Raw genomic sequence first — 17,845 nt, 5'->3', positions numbered from 1 at the left:
GTGCTTTTTTCCAAACGAGAAGGAATATCAGCTGCATTACGAGTTACTTCTTTAAGATCCAAGCTCAAAGAATCAATTTTTTTCTCCAAAGGAAGAAGACTTCCTTTTAGTTGAGTTAATTCAGCGATGATAGAGCTCATTTGAGTCTCTAATCTATTAACCCAGGCTGGCTCTTCAGAAGCTTTGTCAGTCTTTTTTAGATTTACCATTACCAGTATCGGGATTCCTTTAAGTGCTTCTCAAGTTAGCCATAGTTATAATTATCACTTTAAAAGATCCGACTGAATAAAGTTTAAGTTTCAAAGTTTAAGTCGGGAAAGGTTGAAATTAAAGGCAGACAGAAAGACACTGTGTCTTACATGTCCACAGGTGGAAGGTGGAGTCCCCATATTGTTTATAGCCTGTGCATGAAGGGATGTGCTGATTAACCGCAGATGGAATTAATTTTTGTGCAATCCTCATTCTTGATTATATGACAAAAGGAAGGTCATGGATGAAGCACATGAAGATGGTTGGGTTTAGGACAATGTCCTAAAGAACTTCCTTTGGGATGTCCGATGGCTGGAATGATTCATCTCCAGCACTACCAGCAATCATTCTTTACACGAGGTATGCCAGTAATCACCAGAGTGTTTTTGATGCCCAGTGACCTCTTGATGGTAGGAATGTTTGATTGCTATCTTGATGTCGCAGGCTGTTACTCTCAACTTGTCTCTGGATTCCTCTGCAGTTCATTTCGGACCAAAGTTGTAATGACGTTTGGAGCCAAGTGAATCTCAAAAAAAATAACAACGGGTGAGGACTAGTGGAGGTGAGCTGGTTATTGGTGAGCCATTGCTTCCGGATAGCGCTATTAAAGACATTTTCCGTCATTTTGCTGATGACTGAAAATAGATTGATTAAGTAGTAAATAGCTGGATGGTAAGAATTTAAGACTATAAGACATAGGAGCAGAAATAGGCCATTTAGCCCATTGAGTCTTCTTCACCATTCAATCATGGCTGATCCTTTTTCTCCCCCTCTTCAGCCCCGCTCCCCGGCTTTCTCCCCATAACCTTTGATGCTGTGACCAATCAAGAACCTATCAATCTCCACCTTAAATACAGCCAACAACCTGGCTCCCACAAATGCCTGTGGTAGCAAATTCGACAAATTCTACCACCCTCCGGTAAATAAATTTTTCTGCATCTCTGTTTTAAATGGAAGTCCCTCTGTCCTGAGGATTTGTCCTCTTGCCCAAGACTTCTCCACCATGGGAAACAGCCTTCCCACATCTACTTTATCCAGGCCTTTCAACATTTGAAAGTTTTCAATGGGATCACCCCTCATCCCTCTAAATTCCAGTGAGTACAGGCCCAGAGCCATCAAAAGTTCCTCATATGATAACCCTTTCATTCCCAGAATCATCCTTGTGAACCTCTTCTGAACCATCTCCAATGGCAGTACATCTTTTCTTCGATAAGGAGCCCAAAACTGTTCACAATACTAAAGGTGAGGCGTCCCCAATACCTTGCACAGCCTCAGCACTTCCCTGCTCTTGTATTCAAGACCTCTTGAAATTAATGCTAACATTGCATTTGCCTTGCTCACCACCAACTCTATTTGCAAGTTAGACTTTAGTTTCTCCCTCTCAAATTTCAAGTTTTACTCAATCAGATTGGCCATAACAGAGACTAGGAGCAGGAACGGTTACTTAGAGGTCCAGGCTTCAGATGTTTCAGAAAGGACAAGGAGGGAGGCAAAAGAGGAGGGGGGGCATGGCACTGCAGATCAGAGATAGTGTCACGGTTGCAGAGAAGGAGGAAGTCTTGGGGGGATTGTCTACTGAGTCTCTGTGGGTGGAAGTTAGAAACAGGAAGGGGTTAATAACTCTACTGGGTGTTTTTTATAGACCACCTAATAGTTACAGGGATATCGAGGAGACAGATAGGGAGACAGATTCTGGAGAAGTGTAATAATAACAGGGTTATTGTGGGGTGAGATTTTAATTTCCCAAATATTGATTAGCATCTCCCTAGAGCAAGTGCTTTAGATGGGGTGGAGTTTGTTAGGTGTGTTCAGGAAGGTTTCCTGACACAACATGAAGATAAGCCTTCAAGAGGAGAGGCTGGACTTGATCTGGTATTGGGAAATGAACCTGGTCAGTGTCAAGTCTCTCAGTGGGAGAGCATTTTGGAGATAGTGATCATAATTCATCTCCTTTACCATAGCATTGGAGAGGGATAGGAACAGACAAGTTAGGGAAGCGCAAACACGAGGAATTCTGCAGGTGCTGGAAATTCAAGCAACACACATCAAAGTTGCTGGTGAACGCAGCAGGCCAGGCAGCATCTCTAGGAAGAGGTACAGTCGACGTTTCGGGCCGAGACCCTTCATCAAGACTAACTGAAGGAAGAGTTAGTAAGAGATTTGAAAGTGGGAGGGGGAGGGGGAGATCCAAAATGATAGGAGAAGACAGGAGGGGGAGGGATGGATCCAAGAGCTGGACAGTTGATTGGCAAAAGGGATATGAGAGGATCATGGGACAGGAGGCCCAGGGAGAAGGAAAACGGAGAGGGGGGAAAAACCCAGAGGAAGGGGCAAGGGGCAAGGGGTATAGTGAGAGGGACAGAGGGAGAAAAAGGAGAGAGAAAGAATGTGTGTATATAAATAAATAACGGATGGGGTACGAGGGGGAGGTGGGGCATTAGCGGAAGTTTGAAAAGTCAATGTTCATGCCTTCAGGTTGGAGGCTATCCAGACGGAATATAAGGTGTCGGTTCTCCAACCTGAGTGTGGCTTCATCTTTACAGTAGAGGAGGCCATGGATAGACATATCAGAATGGGAATGGGATGTGGAATTAAAATGTGTGGCCACTGGGAGATCCTGCTTTCTCTGGCAGACAGAGCGTAGGTGTTCAGAAAAACGATCTCCCAGTCTGCATCGGGTCTCGCCAATATATAGAAGGCCACATCGGGAGCACCAGACGCAGTATGTCATCCCAGCTGACTCACAGGTGAAGTGTCGCCTCACCTGGAAGGACTGTCTGGAGCCCTGAATCGTGGTAAGGGAGGAAGTGTAAGGGCATGTGTAGCACTTGTTCCGCTTACGAGGATAAGTGCCAGGAGGGATGGGGGGGACGAACGGACAAGGGAGTCGCGTAGGGAGCGATCCCTGCGGAAAGCGGGGGGGGGGGTGAGGGAAAGGTGTGCTTAGTGGTGGGATCCCGTTGGAGGTGGCAGAAGTTACGGAGAATAATATGTTGGACCCGGGGCTGGTGGGGTGGTAGGTGAGGACCAGGGGAACCCTCTTCCTAGTGCAGTGGCGGGAGGATGGAGTGAGAGCAGGTGCGTGAAATGAGGGAGATGCATTTGAGAGCAGAGTTGATGGTGGAGGAAGGGAAGCCCCTTTCTTTAAAAAAGGAGGACACCTCCCATGTCCTGGAATGAAAAGCCTCATCCAGAGAGCAGATGCGGTGGAGACGGAGGAATTGTGAGAAGGGGATGGCATTTTTGCAAAAGACAGGGTGAGAAGAGGAATAGTCCAGATAGCTGTGAGAGTCAGTAGGCTTATAGTAGACATCAGTAGATAAGCTGTCTCCAGAGACAGAGACAGAAAGATCTAGAAAGGGGAGGGAGGTGTCGGAAATGGACTGGGTAAACTTGAGGGTAGGGTGAAAGTTGGAGGCAAAGTTAATGAAGTCAACGAGCTCAGCATGCGTGCAGGAAGCAGTGCCAATGCAGTTGTCGATGTAGTGAAGAAAAAGTGGGGGACAGATACCAGAATAGGTTTGGAACATAGATTGTTCCACAAAGCCAACAAAAAGGCAGGCATAGCTAGGACCCATACGGGTGCCCATAGCTACACCTTTAGTTTGGAGGAAGTGGGAGGAGCCAAAGGAGAAATTATTAAGAGTAAGGACTAATTCCGCGAGATGGAGCAGAGTGGAGGTAGAGGGGAACTGATTAGGTCTGGAATCCAAAAAGAAGTGGAGAGCTTTGAGACCTTCCTGATGGAGGATGGAAGTGTATAGGGACTGGACATCCATGGTGAAAATAAAGCGGTGGGGGCCATGGAACTTAAGATCATCAAAAAGTTTAAGAGTGTGAGAAGTGTCACGAACATAGGTAGGAAGGGATTGAACAAGGGGGAATAAAACTGTGTCGAGGTATGCAGAAACGAGTTCGGTGGGGAAGGAGCAAGCTGAGACAATTGGTCTGCCAGGACAGGCAGGTTTGTGGATCTTGGGTAGGAGGTAGAAACGGGAAGTGCGAGGTGTGGAAACTATAAGGTTGGTAGCAGTGGATGGGAGATCCCCTGAGCGGATAAAGTCGGTGATGGTGTGGGAGACAATGGCCTGGTGCTCCTTAGTGGGGTCACGATCGAGCGGTAAGTAAGAGGAGGTATTCGCGAGTTGTCGCTGTGCCTCGGCAAGGTAGAGGTCAGTACACCAGACTACAACAGCAGCCCCCTTGTCGGCGGGTTTAATAGTAAGGTTAGGATTAGTGCGGAGGGAGTGGAGAGCAGAGCGTTCGGAAGGAGTAAGATTTTTATTTCCGTTATTTATTTATATACCCACATTCTTTCTCTCTCTCTCTCTCCTTTTTCTTCCTCTGTCCCTCTGACTATACCCCTTGCCCATCCTCTGGGTTCCCCCCCCCTCCTTTTCTCCTTTTCCCTCTCCCTGGGTCTCCTGTCCCATGATCCTCTCATATCCCTTTTTCCAATCAACTGTCCAGCTCTTGGCTCCATCCCTTCCCCTCCTGTCTTCTCCTATCATTTTGGATCTCCCCCTCCCCCTCCCGCTTTCAAACCTCTTACTTGCTCTTCCTTCAGTTAGTCCTGACGAAGGGTCTTGGACCGAAACGTCGACTGTACCTCTTCCTAGAGATGCAGTTAGGGAAGCATTTAATTGGAGTAAGGGGAAATAGGAAGCTATCAGGCAGGAACTTGGAAGCATAAATTGGGAACAGATGTTCTCAGGGAAATGTATGGCAGAAATGTGGCAAATGTTCAGGGGATGTTTGTGTGGCGTTCTGCATAGGTACGTTCGAATGAAACGGAAAGGATGGCAGGATACAGGAACTGTGGTGTACAAAGACTGTTGAAAATCTAGTCAAGAAGAAAACAAGAGCTTACAAAAAGTTCAAAAGCCTGGGCAATGATAGAGATCTAGGCTAGCAGGAAGGAGCTGAAGAAAGAAATTAGGAGAACCAGAAGAGGCCTTGAGAAGGCCTTGGCAAGCAGAGTTAAGGAAAACTCCAAGGCGTTCTATAGGTATGTGAAGAGCAAGAGGATAAGATGTGAGAGAATAGGACCAATCAGATGTGACAGTGGAAAAGTGTGTGTGGAACCGGAGGGGGTAGCAGATGTACTTAATTAATACTTTGCTTCAGTATTAACTACGGAAAAGGATTTTGGCGGTTGTAGGGATGATTTACAGTGGATTGAAAAGCTTAAGCATATAGACAGTAAGAAAGAGGATGTGCTGGAGCTTTGTGAAAGCATCTAATTGGATAAGTCTCTGGGACCAGATGAGATGTACCCCAGCTACTGTGGGAAGCAAGGGAGGAGATTGCTGAGCCTCTGGCAATGATCTTTACTTCATCAATGGGGATGGGAGAGATTCCGGAGGATTAGAAGGTTGCAGATGTTGTTCCTTTATTCAAGAAAGGGAGTAGAAATAGCCTAGGAAATTATAGGCCAATGAGTCTTGCTTCAGTGGTTGGTAAGTTGACAGAAAAGATCCTGAGAAAGAGGATTTATGAATGTTTAGATAGGCATAAAATGATTAAGAATGGTCAGAATGGCTTTCTCAAAGGCAGGTCGTTGCTTAAGAACCTGATTGAAGTTTTTGAGGATGTGACTAAACACATTGATGAAGGTAGAGCAGTAGATGTAGTGTATATGGATTTCAGCAAGGCATTTGATAAGGTACCCCATGCAAGGCTTACTGAGAAAGTAAGGAGGCATGGGATCCAAGGGGATCTTGTTTTGTGGATCCAGAATTCGATTGCTCACAGAAGGCAAAGAGTGATTGTAGACAGGTCATATTCTGCATGGATGTCGGTAACCAGTGGTGTGCCTCAGAGATCTGTTCTGGGATCTCTTCTCTTCATGATTTTTATAAATAACCTGGATGAGGAAGTGGAGGGATGGGTTAGTAAATTTTCTGATGACACTAAGGTTGGAGGCGTGGTGGATAGTGTGGAGGGCTGTCAGAATTTACAGCGGGACATGATAGGATGCAAAACTGTGCTGAGAAGTGGCAGATGGAGTTCAACCCAGTTAAGTGTGAGATGGTTCGTTTTGGTAGGTCAATGGGCTCAACAACAAACTGCTCTAAAAAGCCACCTTGTAGGCATTCAACAAGTTTACTCTCTTGGGATCTATTACCAACCTGATTTTCCCAATCTATCTGCATGTTTAAATCTCCCATGACTATCATAACATTGCCCTTTTGACATGCCTTTTCTATTTCCAGAAGTAATCTGCAGTCTAAATCCCAGCTACTATTTGGAGGCCTGTATATAACTGCCATCAGGGTCCTTTTACCCTTGCAGTTTCTTAACTCAACCCACAAGGATTCCAATCTTTTGACACACCTTTCTAATGACTTGATGCCATTTTTTACCAGTAGAGCCACGCCACTCCCTCTGCATACCTTCCGATCCCTCTGATACAATGTGTAACTTTGGATATTCAGCTCCCAACTACAACCATCCTTCAGCCACGATTCAATGATGGTCACAACATCAACCCGACAATCTATAATAGTGCAACAAGATCGTCCATCTTATTTCTTATATTCTTTGCATTAAGACATAATACTTTGAGTTCTGCATTTGCTACCCTTTTTGATTCTACATCCCTAATGCACTGAATTTACCCTTCTGGCTGTAATTTTATCCTATCATCTGCCAGCCCTTCCTGACAGTCTGACTGTATGCTATCTTTTACTTTGTTACCAGCTATCCTATCCTGAGTCCCTTCACTCCAGTTCCCATACCCCTGCCAAATTAGTTTAAGTGCTCCCCAACAGCTCTAAAAAACATGCCCGCTGGAATATTGTTCTGCCTCGGGGTTCAGGTGCAACCTGAACCTTTTGTACAGGTCATACCTATCCCAAAAGAGACCCCAATGAACCAAGAACCTGAAGCTCTGCCCCCTGCACCAGATTCTCAGCCATGGATTTATCTGCCATGCGATTTCTCTGCATCTTTTCAACAGAACACAACTGGACAATTTTTTTACATTGGTGGGTAGACAAGTGTTCTAATTGTACTGGAACTGTTTCAGTTGAAGCACAGATAGTTCTGGAGCTCAGATCCTTAGTATTATAGTGGGAATGTTGTCTGGTCTCATAACCTTTGATATATGCAATGTTCTCAGCTATTTGATTATATGACATGGAATAAATTGATTTGGCCAGAGACGGGCTTTTGTGATGGTAGGATCCCAGAAGGAAGCCAGAATGGATCATTTGTTTAAACTGTAGGTATTTGAGGATGCTTCAAATTTGTTCTTTGCACTTAGATGGACCCTGGAGTCATTCAGGATGGAGAGATGTTCATGGAGTCCACTCCACCTATTAGCATTAGAAAACTGAATACAGTACTTCTGGTTTGTAACAGTATTGTCTGCTTTTCGTAAAATTTCCATTCCACATTTGATTTATTTTCTTCCTGTTTCTCACTTCTATTGTAAAAAGAAATTGCATTTGTCAGCAACATTCACATATTATACTGTAAACTGAAGTAATAACAATTAGGGACATAGGGAAGCCAATAACAGAGAAAAGTACATTAACATATATAGTAAATAAACTTGAATAATTAATAAATATGATGTATTTGGTGGTCAATAGGAGAGGCCAAAAGTCAATGTTTCAAAGAAAGCTTAGATGCAGTGAAGAAAAACAAATCTAAGCGAGCAGAAATGCCTTTGGGAGAGAGAAAAACACAACTGATGTCCTGCCAAATATTTTCTTTGTCTGACAATATTTATAGGCTGTAGAAAATTGAAGTGTAGTATTTTAGGAATGTTAATTGTGATGAATGTTTTGATAATCATGTGTATCTTTCAGATCCCTGAGTGTAATGGAGTGAAACACAACCTCGTATAATCTTCAGTTTAACATGTGTGACACCAGGCAGTGGTTAACCAACAGAAAGAGAAAGACTTTTTTTAATTGAAGTTTTGGTTTTTAAACTTTCAAGGTTGTCTTTAATTATGGGGAAGTATAACCAGTTTATTTTTGGGGAGGTTGGAAGATGCAGAGGAAAAAAATATCAAATGAAATAAATGACAAAAAATTGGTTTAAATGTTATTGAGAGCAAAGTCAGTAAACATAAAGAAAATTAAATCTAAATAACATAATCTTTAAAAAGAATAACTTGATTACCTGATGTAGACAATGGATGCAAAAGGTGAAAATATTTTCTGATTAATGTTACTTAAATAAAAAGAACAAAAAGTAGAAATAGTAGTTGGAAGAAGCATAATGCTTCTTAACATGAAGCTAATAATTATCAATCAACAGTTTGAAAAGAACATCTGTTACTTATCGGATGTGCCTGAGGAGAACCGAGAAAGTGCAAAATCTTTGAAATTCTGTTGGTTTATTGCCTGATTTCTATATTTAGCTTTCTTATATATTCTTTTTGTATCAACAGCCGTAACATACACATTTATAAACTCTGGCGAAAGAACATGCAGTGTGGTGAGTTAATGTTCAGGGGTCATAAGGAAGTTTAAAAGAATTTATTTAAGATTATTCATGGACTGTACACAATATAAATATAATCTAATATGCCATAGTGGATATCACAGTATTTAGACGTAACACTGTTAACCCATATAAAAGAATGAAACTAATTTAGTTACATTTACAGATATAACTGATTAACTGGGCTTCAGTTTGTAACAATTTTTTAATATTATTCCTTGTTCTTTTCTGATTCAGCAACAAGAGGTTTTCATAAACAAAGAAGGCACTGTGTACGTGTTCAAGGTTATGAGAAATTACTTTATCAGAGTTAATAAAGAGTAAATACAGAAAGAAATTAAAAAACAGTTAATAAAGTGGTGAAAGAGACAGAATAATATTTATCAGCCAATCACTAAGCTACACCACACAATATACTGCTGGAGGGAACCACAAGTGTCTTGACTGCTTTTCCAGTTAATCTCCCTCCCTCTCACTTTCTTAGCACTAGTTGCAACCCAGCCTAGGAGAAGATTCCTCCTTGCACAAAGGAAGTGCCCTTTTTTTTATACACTTTAAGATCCTTTACTCGAAAACTTCCCCAGACGAACATTGTCTACTTTCAATGTGATAGACTGGTGCTCACACGAAGTTCTCAAATATTTATTTATTTTACATTTATTTATTTATTTGGGGACATTGTGTGGAATAGGCAGTGCCATGCAGAATTCCAGACTAACACCATTTTGTCTTACACACTTCTGTATATACCAAGGAGGAATAAAATTTAACTCTTTCTTTACTCTCCAACCCTCGATTCCTCATTGGGACCTACACAAAGAAACAGTAAAATAATATATTAAAACAAGTATAAATAATAAACACTGGGATTGCTAAAATAATAAACACCAGGATTACTGTAAAGCAAGTTCCATATGGGTAATAAATCATACGGTATAGTGGGGTCCTGACGCTGCAATTGTCTAACTCTTGCTTATGATAGTAAGCTAAAGTAAACTGCACTACATACACAAGTAATGTTACAATTACAGGATGTGATATGATCCTCAGCCAGGGCTATTTTTGAACATTTGTTCTCCCCATCATTTGCTTTATTTTGAGTAATGTGACCAGATTTGCAGTTTATCAGTCAGATTCTATGAATGTGCTGGGAGGTTATAGCTTTGTAGAACATCTCCTTCTTCCATGGTAAATTATCGTGTGTACTTTCCCCACATCCAGATGACTCTCTGCTTGAAGGAAAACTCAAATTGCTAATAGAAATAGTTGCAGCACTGTCACTCTACCTGAAACAGAAAAGCATCTGTTAGTATCAGTTTTGCAGATATTTCAAGATTACCCTCTTTTTGTCAATCTTTTCCTTGTTTAAATACACCAGATGGTCTTATCCTTGTACTGATACCCAGTAAGTGTTCCAGTCTCTTTTTGCTACAATTTCACAATAAATGCCTTTGCTGGCAGCCAGGTCTTTCATGTTTTATCCTGAGAAATGAGGCACATTATTCAATTGTATTCCTTACGGGTAACCATAACAATCAACTTATGCTCACTGTGGTTGACACTTGTTTGGGTCTTCTGATGGCAATTCCTTGCACAAAATCTGATCAGGTTAATACTCTGAAGGGATTGCAGAAGTTATTTCTTCTTCAACAATTGTTGGACTCACTTCAGGAACATAATCAAACTAGCAATGGTCCTCTTTGTTCTTTGGGGTTTCTTTTGCAGAGGACAAGTGAAAAACATGGACCTTGATGAGTCTCCTACCAAATCTAATCAGTTAGCCTTGAAACATCTCTCCCTATGTTCTCATTTCTGACCTGCCCAATGAGTTGAGCACACAAACCTCATCATGTAGTCAGAACCTCCTCTCTTTATAGCATATGTTGTTGTGTTCGTTTTTTTCCCCCTTTCTTCTATCTTTCCTTTTAAGTTTGGCTGAACCACACTCAGATGTGTCCTGAGCTATCTGCTATATGCTTCAGTGTTACTGCTAAAATATATCCTGTATACTTTGTGACAAAATGCACTGTTAGTCAGTAGCTTGGAAGAAAATCTGCAGGGTAATGCTTTGTCGTTTGATTTATCCTCCATGTCCCATTTTCTTGATGCTTCTTTCATAGTATCTCTCAGTTTCTCTGTTTGAGCTGAGTAACAAGGTGCTGTGCAGCCCTACTGATCCTGCTTTGTTTCATTAACTATTCAAATTCAAATGATCAAAGTCACCAAATGCCAAAGTCAGTGGTACAATTCTGTCAGGAAGACCGTATGTTATGAACATGGATCAGTATTTTGCTTCAGTGCATTCAAAAGTGGCATATGAGTAGTAGGCAGCTGCGATCCCAGGGGGTCATGGGTTTGCGTCTCTGGTGGATTGTGTCCTCTCCAGGGCACAAACCTGGATGGGAAGATTTGAAGAACCGGCTGTTGCTCATGCAGCGGGATCACCCTCTCCACGTCACTGATGTAGTCCAAGGGAAGGGCAAGTGCTGATACAGCTTGGCACCAGTGCCGTCGCAGAGGTTGCCAGAGTGAAGTTGTAAACAACATCAGACTGCCTTAGGGACCCAGGCTTCGGATTTTGTCCTCGCAGTTTACTCCCGAAGCTTTTCCCATGGGTGGGTATGGCTGCAAGACAGCGGAGGTTTAAAATCAGAGTTTTCCTTCTCCTAGGCGGGCTGCCGTCCAAGGCTGACGAGCCCCACCTACCTGAAGCAACTGGTTTTGAGGTGCCAGTGGTCTTCCTTTGCCTATTTCTCGTCAGTAGAAATACAGTAGTTCCGCTGGGCCTAGTAGCTAAGCCACACGTGAAGGCCAAGAGTTGGACTTGGTTGTCAGAGGCTGTTAGAGTCACATGACATTTGGAGCACTTTATAGGTAGTTGGAGCTTATCCCCACTACCACCCCAGCTATGACAACCTTAGGAACTGGTGGCATATGATCTCACATCATTAACTGCATTGTAACCTCTCTCCATGTCTATCAAGGTTTGTAGTTGGTGCTACAATGAATAGTCTGCTCAAGGAGAATTCAAATCCCAGATTTGATTCTCAGTGCATCATAGTCCAACTGAGATAGATCCTCTTCCTCTTTGTTCGTTTGCATGACATTCCCTGGCCATTGTTCATAATGTGGCTTCTAACCACCCTTCCTTACTCCTTAAATTGAGACATCATGAGCAAGTGTTGGTGTTCATGTGATATAGTACACATGGGGGAACTCACTGCTAAGACTATATTTTCTGCTGTTTGTTTGCTCATTGCTGTGATTCATTCTTTTTCAGTAATTCGCATAACAAAGTTAGTACCACTGTGAAATTTAGCTGAAACTTGACATAGTTGAAATTCAGTGACATTCTCAGGCCAACATCTTCAACCTTTTCCTTTAAGTTGTAGAATATTTGCTTCACCCAAGTAGAGGATGCGTTTACTGTTCTGCTGCATTAAGTTATGGTCACAAAGACTTCATAATATTCTTTCAAGTATAAAGAGATTTTCTTCTTCTGTGGCAGGCATGATTAAAATGTCATCTTGGTTGTATGCGTGGCAATGGGCCACCTTTAACATTTTGGCATGGTTGGACTGAAATATCTTGGGTAAAGACTACGCCAAAACTCAGCTTGATACTTAAACAACACCCTTTATGAATACTAATTGTTTGCTGAGTTGCATTCATTGTCCATATCTAATTGTATGACTGGTTCAAGTTAGTAAAGACCTTGTCCCCTGCCAATTCAGGGAACACATTATGGGATCTGGGAAAAGGATATTGCTCATCGTCCATAGTTCAGCTGAGGGTGACCTTATGGTCCTCAGAAAGCTGTGTAGTCTGTTTGTTTTGGGCATCACATCAGGAGGTGTCACTCACTCACTCTGTCTAATGCTTTGACCAATTTATCACATCATTTGAATTTGTTAAACCTCTCTCTACCATACGTGCTGAAGCCTTGGTATTAATGTAAGCTTCAGGAAATTCATTTGATATTTGTCTGAATGTGTTTGCTGGCTTTGCGTCCATTAATGCCAGTCTATAAATCTTTGAATATTTCTGCATATTGCTCCAGAAACTTATCTGGATGTGTCATAATTATAGGGAGTATAGTGGTACCTTGGCCCACCAAGTCCACATTCACACCACCAACATGTTCACTTTTGAAACATGAGAAAAAGAAACTAGAGCACCTGAAAGAAACCCATGCAGTTCTGGAGAATACTCAAATTCCACAGAGATGTACCAGGTCAGAATTGAAGTTAGGTCACTTGAGCTATGAGGTAGCACCCTTTGTATTAATATGTCATTCATTTTGTTACAAAGTGTTCAAACTAAACACATTCTTCTAATCCACTTTTAATTCTTTGGGCTAATCTTTTCTTAAAAGAGTTTATCAATGTCATTCGGTCTTATGATATGTAGCTTCTTCCTTTGACCATTAAAGAAACTTTGCATCATATCCAACCTCGGGGTTTCACTAACTCAACAGAATAGAAACATAGAAACATAGAAAGTAGGTGCAGAAGTAGGCCATTCGGCCCTTTGAGCCTGCACTGCCATTCAGTATGATCATGGCTGATCATCCAACTCAGAACCCTGTACCTGCCTTCTCTCCATACCCCCTGATCCCTTTAGCCACAAGGGCCATATCTAACTCCCTCTTAAACATAGCCAATGAACTGGCCTCAACTGTTTCCCGTGGCAGAGAATTCCACAGATTCACCACTCTCTGTGTGAAGAAGTTTTTCCTCATCTCGGTCCTAAAAGGCTTCCCCTTTATCTTCAAACTGTGACCCCTCGTTCTGGACTTCCCCAACATCGGGAGCAATCTTCCTGCATCTAGCCTGTCCAATCCCTTTAGGATTTTATACATTTCAATAAGATCCCCCCTTAATCTTCTAAATTCCAGCGAGTATAAGCCTAGTCGATTCAGTCTTTCATCATATGAAAGTCCTGCCATCCCAGGAATCAATCTGGTGAACCTTCTTTGTACTCCCTCTATGGCAAAAATGTCTTTCCTCAGATTAGGGGACCAAAACTGCGCACAATACTCCAGGTGTGATCTCACCAAGGCCTTGTACAACTGCAGTAGTACCTCCCTGCTCCTGTACTCGAATCCTCTTGCTATGAATGCCAGCATACCATTCGCCTTTTTCACCGCCTGCTGTACCTACATGCCCACTTTCAATGATTGGTGTATAATGACACCCAGGTCTCGTTGCACCTCCCTTTTTCCTAATCAGCCACCATTCAGATAATAATCTGTTCTCCTGTTTTTGCCACCAAAGTGGATAACCTCACATTTATCCACATTAAATTGCATCTGCAATGAATTTGCCCACTTACCTAACCTATCCAAGTCACCCTGCATCTTCTTAGCATCCTCCTCACAGCTAACACTGCCACCCAGCTTCGTGTCATCCGCAAATTTGGAGATGCTGCATTTAATTCCCTCAATTAAGTCATTAATATATATTGTAAACAACTGCGGTCCCAGCACTGAGCCTTGCGGTACCCCACTAGTCACTGCCTGCCATTCTGAAAAGGTCCCATTTGTTCCCACTCTTTGCTTCCTGTCTGCCAACCAATTCTCTATCCACATCAATACCATACCCCCAATACCGTGTGCTTTAAGTTTGCACACTAAAGTCCTGTGTGGAACCTTGTCAAAAGCCTTTTGAAAATCCAAATATACCACATCCACTGGTTGTCCCCTAGCCACTCTACTAGTTATATCCTCAAAAAATTCTATGAGATTCGTCAGACATGATTTTCCTTTCACAAATCCATGCTGAATTTGTCCAATGATTTCACCGCTTCCCAAATGTGCTGTTATCACATCTTTGATAACTGACTCTAGCATTTTCCCCACCACTGATGTTAGGCTAATCGGTCTATAATTCCCCGGTTTCTCTCTCCCGCCTTTTTTAAAAAGCGGGGTTACATTAGCCACCCTCCAATCCTCAGGAACTAGTCCAGAATCTAAAGAGTTTTGAAAAATTATCACTAATGCATTCACTATTTCTTGGGCTACTTCCTTAAGCACTCTGGGATGCAGACCATCTGGCCCTGGGGATTTACCTCCCTTTAATGCCGTCAATTTACCTAACACCACTTCCCTACTAACATGTATTTCCCTCAGTTCCTCCATCTCACTAGACCCTCTGTCCCCTACTATTTCCGGAAAGATTATTTATGTCCTCCTTAGTGAAGACAGAACCAAAGTAGTTATTCAATTGGTCTGCCATGTCCTTGTTCCCCATGATCAATTCACCTGTTTCTGACTGTAAGGGACCTACATTTGTCTTAACCAATCTTTTTCTTTTCACATATCTATAAAAGCTTTTACAGTCAGTTTTTATATTCACTGCCAGTTTTCTCTCATAATCTTTTTTTTCCCTTTCCTAATTAAGCCCTTTGTCCTCCTCTGCTGAACTCTGAATTTCTCCCAGTCCCCAGGTGAGCCACTTTTTCTGGCTAATTTGTATGTTTCTGCTTTGGAATTGATACTATCCCTAATTTCCCTTGTCAGCCACGGGTGCACTACCTTCCCTAGTTTATTCTTTTGCCAAACTGGGATGAACAATTGCTGTAGTTCATCCATGCGATCTTTAAATGCTTGCCATTGCATATCCGCCGTCAACCCTTTAAGTATCATTTGCCAGTCTATCTTAGCTAATTCACGTCTCATTAAAGGCATTGGTTAGTCTTGCAAGACCATGGATCTGTGCCTGGAAAGTCTTCACTCTCCGGGGCACAGGCCTAGGCAAGGTTGTATGGAAGACCAGCAGTTGCCCATGCTGCAAGTCTCCCCTCTCCACAACACCAATGTTGTCCAAGGGAAGGGCATTAGGACCCATACAGCTTGGCACCAGTGTCGTCGCAGAGCAATGTGTGATTAAGTGCCTTGCTCAAGGACACAACACATTGCCTTGGCTGGGGCTCAAACTCACAACCTTCAGATCGCTAGTCCAATGTCTTAACCACTTGGCCACGTGCCCACTGTGTAATACCTTCAAAGTTACCCTTCTTTAAGTTCTGAACCTTTGTTTCTGAATTAACTATGTCACTCATCTTAATGAAGAATTCCACCATATTATGGTCACTGTTACCCAAGGGGTCTCTCACGACAAGATTGCTAATTAACCCTTCCTCATTGCTCAATACCCAGTCTAGAATGGCCTGCTCTCTAGTTGGTTCCTCGACATGTTGGTTCAGAAAACCATCCCACATAATTTCCAAGAAATTCTCTTCCTCAGCACCTTACCAATTTGGTTCACCCAGTCTATATGTAGATTGAAGTCACCCATTATAACTGCAGTTCCTTTATTGCATGCATTTCTAATTTCCTGTTTAATGCCATCCCCAACCTCACTACTACTGTTAGGTGGCCTCTACATAACTCCCACCAGCGTTTTCTACCCTTTAGTGTTATGCAGTTCTACCCATATCAATTCCACATCCTCCCTTCCTTTCTATTGCGTTAATCTCCTCTCTAACCAGCAATGCTACCCCACCTCCTTTTCTTTCATGTCTCTCCCTCCTGAATATTGAATCTCCCTGAATGTTGAGCTCCCATCCTTGGTCACCCTGGAGCCACGTCTCTGTGATCCCAACTATATCATATTCATTAATAACAATCTGCACTTTTAATTCATCCATCTTGTTATGAATGCTCCTTGCATTGACACACAAAGCCTTCAGGCTTGCTTTTACAACACTCTTAGCCCTTATACAATTATGTTGAAAAGTGGCCCTTTTTGATTTTTGCCCTGAATTTGCCAGCCTACCACTTTTACTTTTCACCTTACTACTTTTTGCTTCTACCCTCATTTTACACCCCTCTGTCTCTCTGCACTTGTTCCCATCCCCCGTTGTGAACTAACCTCCTCTCTCCCAGTCTATTTAATTTGATTCCCACCCCCCAACCATTCTAGTTTAAAGTCACCTCAGTAGCCCTCGCAAATCTCCCCGCCAGGATATTGGTCCCCCTAAGATTCAAGTGTAACCCGTCCTTTTTGTACAGGTCACACCTCCGCCAAAAGAGGTCCCAATGATCCAAAAACTTGAATCCGTGCCCCCTGCTCCAATCCCTCAGCCACGCATTTATCCTCCACCTCATTGCATTCCTACTCTCACTGTCGCGTAGCACAGGCAGTAATCCCGAGATTACTACCTTTGCAGTCCTTTTTCTCAACTCCCTTCCTAACTCCCTATATTCTCCTTTCAGGACCTCTCCCCTTTTACTACCTATGTCATTGGTACCTATATGTACCACGACCTCTGGCTCCTCACCCTCCTACTTCAGAATATCTTGGACGTGATCAGAAATATCCCGGACCCTGGCACCAGGGAGGCAAACTACCATCCGGGTCTCCGGACTGTGTCCACAGAATCGCCTATGTGACCGTCTTACTATCAAGTCCCCTATTACTACTGCCCTCCTCTTCCTTTCCCTACCCTTCTGAGCTACAGGGCCAGACTCTGTGCTGGAGGCATGGCCACTGTCACTTCCTCCAGGTAAGCTGCCCCCCCCAACAGTACTCAAACAGGAGTACCTATTGTCAAGGGGTACAGCCACTGCGGTACTCTCTATTACCTGACTCTTCCTCTTCCCCCTCCTAACCGTGACCCACTTGTCTGCCTCCCGTGGCCCCGGTGTGACCACCTGCCTGTAACTCCTCTCTATCAACTCCTCACTCTCCCTGACAAGACGAAGGTCATCAAACTGCAGCTCCAGTTCCCTAACGCGGTCTCTTAGGAGCTGCATCTCGATGCACCTGGTGCAGATGTGGACGTCCGGAAGGCTTGGAGACTCCACGACCTCCCACATCTGGCACTGAGAACAACAAGCTGCCCTCACACTCGTACTTCTCCTCTCCTCAAATAACAACAAAAAATGAATACCAAACCCTCTTCGCCTCGCCCGTTTCCGCCTAAGCCCGTTGAGCCGAAGCCCTTATGCCTTCACTCTGCTCCCGGCTCACTCCGCTGCCCGCTGTATAAGGCTCTGTTCCTTTTAAATCTTCCGCACTTCACTGCCCGACGTCACATGCCTGTGCAGTCCTGCCTCTCTGAACGCCAATGAAAAAAAACCGAAAAATTCAAAAATGGCTTCCTCCACACTCCCGCTCCGATTCTCAGACTT

General features: G+C 43.1%; 1 protein-coding gene across 1 annotated transcript in view; it reads left to right on the top strand.

Annotated features, from left to right (window-relative positions):
- The first annotated feature begins 8,684 nt into the window (after positions 1 to 8,684).
- Positions 8,685 to 17,845, top strand: part of dtna (dystrobrevin, alpha) — a 217,270-nt gene continuing 208,109 nt past the window's right edge. Inside the window, exon 1 of the mRNA XM_072255312.1 lies at positions 8,685 to 8,703. The gene's annotated coding sequence lies outside the window, so the exon portion shown is untranslated. The remainder of the gene's footprint in view (positions 8,704 to 17,845) is intronic.

This window comes from Mobula birostris, chromosome 1 (assembly GCF_030028105.1).
Source record: "Mobula birostris isolate sMobBir1 chromosome 1, sMobBir1.hap1, whole genome shotgun sequence".
Lineage (NCBI taxonomy): Eukaryota > Metazoa > Chordata > Chondrichthyes > Myliobatiformes > Myliobatidae > Mobula > Mobula birostris.
The sequence above is the reverse complement of the archived record's forward strand: the minus strand, read 5'-3'. Positions and strand labels throughout refer to the sequence as shown.